The sequence below is a fragment of the Gavia stellata genome, chromosome 1 (genome assembly GCF_030936135.1).
Source record: "Gavia stellata isolate bGavSte3 chromosome 1, bGavSte3.hap2, whole genome shotgun sequence".
NCBI classification, from domain to species: Eukaryota; Metazoa; Chordata; class Aves; order Gaviiformes; family Gaviidae; genus Gavia; species Gavia stellata.
Window position 1 is genome coordinate 32,768,569 of NC_082594.1, and position 9,265 is coordinate 32,777,833.

Below are 9,265 nucleotides of genomic sequence, written 5' to 3' on the forward strand. Positions count from 1 at the left end.
TTTTTTTTCATAGATTTGTGCGTACATCCATAGTGTTGTGAGCACTAAAAAAGCATCAACTAAGGTTTAGAAACAAGTTTAGTCTTTTCATTGCATTGTGCATTTGTTTGTCAGAATCCTTCTTGTCAAGGGCAGGTGTTAGTTTGTCACATTGACACTGAAAACATGCCATGAAAATAATCTCTTATCAAAACCTCCACTTCAGAACATTTCTGTTCTTTGTCTTTTAGTCATGGCTAAATGTTGGAGTTAAATCTCAGGGACTGGTTTCAGTTTTTTGTTCTTTGGTAGATGGTGGAATGGAAGGCTAGACTTCTAAAATACAGAGACTCACATGGCATTTTTTGTTGCCTAATAACTGTATTTTCTTTCCTCTAGTTCCTTAACTTGTGCCATATATCTCATTTGTGGTGCATAGAAAACAAGAAATAGTTGAAAGTTCTGTCCCACTGCTCTGCTATTTATAGCTACGACTGCATATTGTGTTTGTAATGCACCGTCTAAATTTATGGGATTATATAACAACATAAAAGTTGTGTGTTTCAAGAATATATGTGCAGAATAGAAGCAGTGATCATAAACATTTATATTTCCAAGGCATATGATTCATTCTTCCCATGATGGTGCCACAAGCCATCTCAATCTCACTGACTTGCTTATGGCTCTTACAGTTTTACTGCGATGAAAATACCAGCAAAGGACTCTTTAAGTCGCAGAGATCTGGCACTCGGGCAGAACCTTATTTCAGAGTGGAGTGGTACCAGTGCTGTTGAAAGCATGGGTAACAGCTGCAGGAAAAGAAATGGATGTCTTAGGATTGCTACTAAATTGCACTTTAATCAACCCTTAACATGCTTCTGTCCCTATTGAGTTGATGGCAGAGTTTTCTTTGACTGTACACTCTGAACTTGTGTTTAAAAAAAAAAAAACAAAACCAAAAAAACCCTTTAATCTGAATTCTTTATACTGTTGTCATTATGGACTTAAGAATATTAAACTTTCACACAAAACGAAAAGCTTTGTCAGAGGAGAATGTTTTTGAGATCTATTCCATGTAGACAGGAAGGGGTGGGTTTCTTTTGGGGGAGATCTGTGTAAGGCCAGCATGGCATAAATAAGGAGTTTTACCTTGGACTTATTGCGTACATGCAGAATTGCTATTGTTCTCATAGCGAATCATTTCTGCCAACTTATATAGCAGATGCATGGAGACGTGCGCTACAGTGATGTTAAACTCTGAATTGCAGTCTTGGTCAACAAGTGGAAGGTCTCTGTCCCCTCCTCTCCCCCACTTTTCTTTTTCTGTTATTCCAGGCTGTCTTTGGACTTCATGTACCCCTTTCTGCTCTTCAAGAATGTGCTTTCTTAGTCCTTTGGCTTCAGCCTTTGGATAGGAAAGCTGCTATAATGACCTTTTCTGGTACTGTCAAATGCCTACAGGCTTCTCCAGTCCCTGCAACTTTCCTGTTCTGGGTTAAGAGGGGTGGGTTTTGTTTACTCCTTTCTAATAAGATGCCTCTCTGTGTCTGTGTAAGAAGAACCTGTTGCTTCTGACATGCTGCAGTAACCAGTATCTTGATTTGGCTTGGTGTAGCTTTTGTTTTGGTGTGGGGTGGTGGTTTTGTGTTGATTTTTTTTTTTAAGTTTTTGCAGCATTATTAGGAAGAAAAAAATCCTTCTCAGGCTTTATGACTCACTTTAGATAAAAATATTCCAGTGACAACCTTCACACTTCTGAAATTTTATTTTTATCTTTCTTCTTTTATAACTTAGCTACTGAAAATGTAATTGTGGGTGTCTAGTTTAAATTCAGTACCCATGGGTTTTGGTGTTTTTTTGTTTGTTTTAAATCCATCTCACCTACTAAGCTAGAACAGTTGAGAGAGAGAAAAAAAGATTGTTTCACTCAGTTGTGGTGGTGCAGCTTAGGCAATCTAGCCTTTGCTGTGAACCAAGTCACTTAACGCTACTGCACGGCAGGTCCTGAGATGAGGGTAAGGGAAACAAGTGCTGGGTGTTTCTAATTGGTGTGACTACTTGGTCAGTGACGGCTTTTGCAACTGATTTTAGGTGTTGATGTTGCAATCCTTGCATTGAGAGCAGAGGAAATCGGGTGGTTGGATCAGCCCTGCTCTGAAGGGAGATGCTGTCCCTGCTGTCAGTGCTCTGATCCTCTGTGTCAGCTCCTTAAAACTGCGTGTCCCTCTGCTTCCCCTTATTTGTGTAACCACTAATTTGAGTCATGCAGTGCAGTCATTATTCAGGAATAACAGTCATACAGTCCTTGCAGATCTTAGATGTTTAAAAAGCGTTGAACAAATACAAACTCTTTGGGTAGGTCATTCTGTCAAAGGCTGAAGTCTGGGCTGGAATATGGCATTCCCCAAGCTGTCTAGATGTGACAATCTGGCATGCTATGGACCGATGTCATTGTGAGGCCCTTCTTGAATATCTTTAAAATTGGACAAGGCAATTGGAGAAAGTTCCTGAGGACTGGAAGGAAAGCAAATATCGCTTCAGAAGGATCGGGGGACCTACAGGCTCATCAGCTTCACCTTGACCCGAGGGAAGGTGGTGGAGCAGATGAGCCTGGAAACCATTTCCAGACATAGTAAGGATAAGAAGGTGTTTGGGTTTAGTCAGTATGCATTTATGAAGGAGAAATGCTTGATCAACTGGATGGTCTTCTACAGTGAGATTACTTGCTTGGTGCCTGAAGGGAGGACAGTGGATCTTGCTTATTGTCGCTTTAGAGACCTTTGACACTGTCTTCTGTAAAATCGATGAAGTATGGGCTAGATAAGTGGATGGTGAGGAGGACTGAACGCTAGCTGAAGTGCCAGCCTCAAAGGGTTGTGATCGGTCACCAGTAGGTTGAGGGAGATGGTCCTTTCTCTCTGTTCAGCACTGCTGAGATGCATCTGGAGTGCTGGGTCACTGCTGGGCTCCCCAGTACGGGAGAGACATGGACATACTGGAGCAAGCCCAGTGCAGGGCCACTAAGGTGATGAAGGGACTGGAGCATCTTTGATATGAGGAGAGGCTGAGAGAGCCTGGAGAAAGAAGGCTCAGGGGAATCTTCTCCATGTGGGTTGATACCCGAGAGGGGAAGTAAGGTACCTGATGGGGGAAGTAAGAACGACTGAGCCAGGCTTTTCTCATGGTGCCCAGGGACAGGACTTGAGGCAAGGGACACTAACCAAAATACAGGAAATTTCTTTTAAATATGGGAAGAGACCTTTTTACTGTGAGGGGGGGTCAAACACTGGCACAGGTTGTCCAGAGGCGTTGTGGCATCTCTGTCCTTGGGGAGACTCAGAACCTGACAGGACGCAGCCCCGAGCAGCCTGCTGTGGCTGACCCTGCTCTGGGCGAGAGGTTGGGCTGGATGAACTCCGTAGGTGCCCACCAGCCTTGACAACACTGGGGGCCTGTGGGCTGAAGTGGATGCGTTGCTCAAGATGACTTCTTTGGTGTAAGACCACTTGCTTTGGAAGCTCTGCCCCTACTTGAAATGACAGCAGGCAAACCCCGCAGGCTGCCCGCACGAGGCTGACAGGCTGCTTCAAGGATTGAAGAGAAGGTTACAGGGTCCAAACTTGGTGTCCGTGACAACAGACAGGAATCCATGGCTTACATTTGTCCCTGGTGTCTGCCTTTGCGCAGCCTTGGGCTTCAGCTCCGTGCATCCGTTTGCAGAGAGAGGGGATGCTAAACCCAATGCTTTAACTCTCCTTGAGATGCAATTTGAGACGGATGAATGAAAAATGCTACATAAGTGTTGGGTTTTGCTATTACTTGATGAGGTGAAAAAGAGTTGTGTCAGCCTGTGTATTGACTGATGCAGTCTGGGAGTGCTCAATACCTGAAAGAAACTCCCAGTCTCCCTACTTTTCATTAATTTTCTGGCTTATGTTGTGTGACTGTCTTCCTCAATTGTCCTTTAATTTCTAAATATACCCTTCAGGCAGCGGCTCTTGTTTGGTAAGACAGCTCTCTTGGCATGGTGTAATTTTTCTGTCTTTTTACTGTGTACGTAGAGGAAGGTGTATAGACTTTGTATGGGCATGGCCTCTTGGATAAAAGCAATGCCAGCTCAGTAAAAGAAAGGGTGTATTGAGGAGTATCTGACACATCGAAATGCCTAAGTGGTCACAGGAGCAGTTGTTGTTCGGGGTGAGGGGAAATCCGGTATGGATTTCAGCTGAACATTTTCTTTCAGGTTAACAGACATCATCATGAAGACACTGATCTGGCTATTTGTTGCGGAAAACAAGATGAGAAATTGGAACAAATGCAGTACGTAGTCAGAGGAAAACAGCAAATTTGTTTTCTATTCATCACAGCAAACCAGGTACTGAGCATGTTAAACCTGCTTCCCCTGCTCCAGTCTCACCTGTGCCTGGCTCCCTTACAAGCCAACCAAGCCAAAAGGGTGTTGGATAGTTTCCTGATTTCTAGACTAGTTGTACAGTGTTCTGCACCGTTACATGAGTGCATGGGCAAACGGGATGGCTAAAAAGCATCTCCTTCACTTTGTAGTAAAAACCAGTGCTTTACTTTATAAACATGGGTGATCCGCCTGAATTGTGGAAACGTAACCTTGGCTTTGGGGAGGCTGAGAGAAAACTGCCGCCACCAGTATTTGTCTGTGCTGATCCGCTGCTCTCGTGACCACCGGGTGTCTGTTCAGACCAGGGTGCCTCTTAAACTCTGCTTCCTCGGCAAATGGTTGGGGCGAAATAACTAGATTTCCCATGGGATTGAGTTATGGATGGATCCATAACTCGGCAGGTGGGATTTTTTTTCAGTTCCAGAGATGGCCTGAAAAATCCCTAAGTATGCTGGTTTGTAATAATTTCAGAGGAGATTGCTTTGTAATGTCTGACCAGAGTATAACATTTTTGAGATGGGGGTGTCAGATTGGTGAAACCTTTCTTTGCACTTGGGAGAAAGGCTTTTCGTTTCCATTTTAACAGGAGCAAAGAAGCCAGAGCAGCTCCCCCTCAGCATGGGAGAAGGTGACCCCCATCCCCAGGCTCTCAGGAGAGGGGTGCTTGGAGCAGCACCCCTGGGGCACGTGGGGCCAGCTGATCCCATCTCCAGCCTCCCTGCTACTCTGCTTGGCCCAAAGCGCTTCCCTCCCAGCAGAGGAGGACCCAGGCTGCTTTGCTGAGCAGCTGAATCTCTCACCTGGGAGGCTGGACTTCTTCAAAACTGGGGGGGAAAGCAAGCCAGAGGATGCCGGAGAAAGGCAGTGTGATGCTCGGAGTATTCCTGGGCAGGGAGACACAGGGGTCCACATCCTTGGGATAATCCCGTCCTGAGCAAGTGCTTTTGCTGACTAGCCTGCTAATTAAAGCTGTCTGCTTCCTCCTCCTCCTCTGCCCGGGTTGGGGAGTCTGGTCCGTGCTCTCTCGTTCACTGGAGCTATTAAGTAAATTCAACCTGAATTTGAAAATAGCAGTGGGATTACTTAAATCACATTTCTCAGCAAGTTCACTGTTGCTAAAACTCTTCATCCTGCTGTACTTAAATCTAAACCCTCTTCTTTATTTTCGTTTGGTCTCTTAGCCAAGGGATTTTGACTTTTGAGGGCAAGATGTCAGTATTGTACCAGGCAATGTTGGAGGGAAGGTGATTGCATCATATAGTGACAAAATGTTATTGCAGCTTTCCAAAAGTGGAGGCTGTTTCCCAACCTTTCTATTAAAGCCAATTAATTCTGAATTTTGGTGCCTGTCTTGTCTTTTGTGCTATTATTAGGTGATGTTGTTGATACAGATTTTCTCACAAGAGGTAATGAAATTTGTCTGCCCTTGCACCATGGAGAGAAAATACCAGTAACACAGGAAAAAGATTCCTTTTTATTGCCCTTTGGTTTCGTGGCCAGGAGCACATTTTCCATCTCAGTTTCAGAGGAGCATTTCTGAGAACCCGGCATCTGTTAGCCCGGGATCCCCATGCATGCACAGGAGCTCATAGCTGGTGTCTGAGATCCTGTGGCACGCTCTGAGAAAACCCCAAGATGACCAGAATCAACACGCCTGGTGCTTTCCAAGGAACAAGGGTGGTGTGGTGGGAGCAGTGTTTCGCTTCATGTGCGTTTTTATTTTGAAAGTGGATATAAGAAATGTTTGGGCATTATATTTGAACATAGATATTGGTAAAATAATGTAAATCTCCAACATTTATGAGATTAATATCCTCATATTGGTGGTGCTGAGGCCATGCCAAGAAGGTACCCTGTCCCATTCACCTGTGGGAGGGCTTCCCACCTTCTGGCATGGAAAGTATCCAGGCGACATCTTGCTGGAGGCTCTGCTACGCAGTCAGATGTGGCGTAAGAAAAGCAGTAATGTGAAAAGTGATTCTCATCTTTTGGAAACAACTGAATCATTGTCATTGTCAAAGTTAGAGGCAGCGTGGAGCACAGGCTGTTCTCGGTGGAGGATTACGAGATTCAGTCAGGATTTAGGGACAGAAATGCACGCAGGATTTCCTTTTAAAACCCCTGTGCTTAAGTAGCTGTTTTGTTCCGACACTAAAAGCTAAAAATCTCAGGCTGGTGAGCCCCCTTCTGAATTTCTGGGGCCTTTTGGCTCACCCTGGGGCTTGCCACCAGCAGCACGACATACTGGCGTGCCATGCCATGTGCTAGAATTGCTGCTCTGTAGTGGAGTTTCTTGCTGGGGGTGCTGCAATGATCTCCTTAACGGTAATATCAGAGTACGCACAGATAAAAAGGTGGGGGCAAATCACCTGTGGAAGATAACGCCGGGTGCCGGTACCTGCCTCCTACCCCTCTGCCCTGAGGGGAGGGGAGCGCTGGCTGGGCGCAGACAGCTCGAGGTTTCGGTGCGGGTAGGGATGATGGTGCTCCACCCCATTAAGCCAAGGAGGCCAAGGCATCAGCCCACTAACACGTCTGGGTCGCAAGGCCAAGGCGACATCCCTGTGACCCACTTTGAATTTACCACTTAATTCATCTTCTCCAGCGCTATAAATAATTCAGCCCGAAGCAGTTCAACGGTGATAAATAGGACAATAAACCTCGTACTGCAGCAAAGGCTACAAAGAGAGCAGGGCTTGTGAATTGACTGTTGCGCAGTGACTAGGAAAAGCAGAGAAAACTCACTCAAAGCGTTGCGCACAAACGTCACCGAGCACAAGGTCTTTGATGGCTTTCAAGTTTCCTAGAGTAATTCAGCCCTTATCGAAGGACTGTGTTTCACGTAATGTTGGAGGTTTGAACCAGATTACCTGTGATCCCGAAGTCTTTGCACAAAATTAATTTAACCTCATGGGACCACTGTGAAGGTACTGTTTTATATCGGGTAGGGTCTCTCCTCGGTCTACGTCGTTCATTCTGCCTCTGAGAGAGCCTGGTAAAACCTGAAGGCTGTAGGCGAGGAGGTCCGTAGCTCTTGCCACCAAGCCTTGTGCTTAGACCACTGCGCAACACCCGTCTCTCAATTAAAAGATGTTTTCTTTGCCCTTGACACCCAGCACTGTTAGTCAGGTGTCCTTACCGCCCAGGTGTGAGCCAAACACAGGAGCAACAGCAGTGGCTTTGCAGGGTTGGTACCAGGAGGTTGTCCCAGTGACATCGGCTGTTTAAAAGCTGTCACCAGCTGCCAGTCCTGCTCACGACTGATTGCCACCAACACCAGTGGTCTCAAGGGAAATACGATCTGCGCTGTCCTCCAGGCTACCAAGTGAGCCTTGACAGCAGGAGCGAGCCGCAGGAGAGTGGGAAGGATAGCACATCCCTGGGTTGCCGTGTGAGCTCGCGCATGTCTGAGCGTGGAAAATAACCAGGCGTGCAGGAGGCTGGGTATTTTGGCAGCGGAGCAGAGGCACAGCATTCCTCCCTGTGGTTCTGGGGAGATCTGGTTAAAGCTTTCCGGCTCACTAGAGCTGCAGTTGCATCATCTGAAGAACGTCCCATGTGTTACAATTTTCTGCTCCCTGATGAATTAGGCTCAGAGCTTTAGAATTACTGGGTTTTTTTGATGTGTGCCTATATTTAGCTTAATTTTTAATGGTCTGCTAGACTTCTCTGTAGTTAGCTAATGAGATCTGGTTCAATAGGTTACTGTGCTACATCCGTGTCCGGTTTGACTTGCAGCTATGAGAAAACCAGGGCCAGGGGATCTCAGAGCCTGCATTTGTACGCTGCTTATTCTGCGCTACTCCAGGAGCAGATGTGCTTTTGCTCTTTCCCCTGATCCTATCCAAGCATGGAGTCCCAGGGTGGCTTGTGGGAATGGCCTGTTTAATTTTATAAGCCTGGGATTTCTGCTCAGGGTCATGGGTGTTGGGGATGTAACTGGAGAGGAGCTGAGATCTGGCAAAACCACTTATTGGCTGTTAATGGCTCTAGGGAGTAATGATAGAAAAGGCTTCTCCAGCCTGTGTCTTGTGCTCCCCTGAGAGCTGGGATTGCTGAGTAGCCTGAAATTCGGTCTGCTTCAGCAGGATCTTGGCCACCACTAAGGGAGGCATTATGGGGCATGATGTGGGAGAGGAGGGGAGGGAGGAGGAGGAGAAAGTTCAGTCTCCGTAGCCAGCCCAGCTCTGATAGATGGCTTTGGGAATGCATCGCCCTATTAAGGGCAAGCAAATGAGGGGGTGCTGACATAAATACCCTCAATTTCTTGGGAGAAATGACCCAAGAGACAGATGGGCAACGAGCCATTGGTTTCTGGACTCAAGAAGATGTCATTCATACCAGCAGCTAATGACAGTATCTAAATATGCATCTAAATCTGTAACTCCAGCAGTAAGCATCAAAAGGGTTAACCATAATAAAACCCGAGCTTGGCATTGTGTCTTTTCACTGAGAACCACTGAAGTAGAGATTTTCATTCTGACACTCATTCTGTAGTTGAGCTCCAATCACTTGAAGGTCTCTTTGAATTCAGGCCCGCATCCCCCCGAGACCGCACTGACTTTTTCTTGTAGCTCTTTCAAATTTGTACTAAAAGTGCTCTTCCTAAAGCCATTTTGATCAACTGATATTTGATATGTTCCAAACGAAAGAACAAGGTTGCATCCCACCTGATCTTGGTAAAGTGAGACAGTTTTGCTCGTGGGCTTTTCTTTTTTTTTGTAATGGTTTTAACTGCACCACCAGAAAAAACTTCAGCATTGCCTTCAGCTTCACGTAGCAATACATCAGCGAAGGAGCATAAATTCAGCAGGCTAAGAGGGACAAAGGGTCATGGGAGTAGACCTTGGCAGATAAGCTGATGCGTGGAGC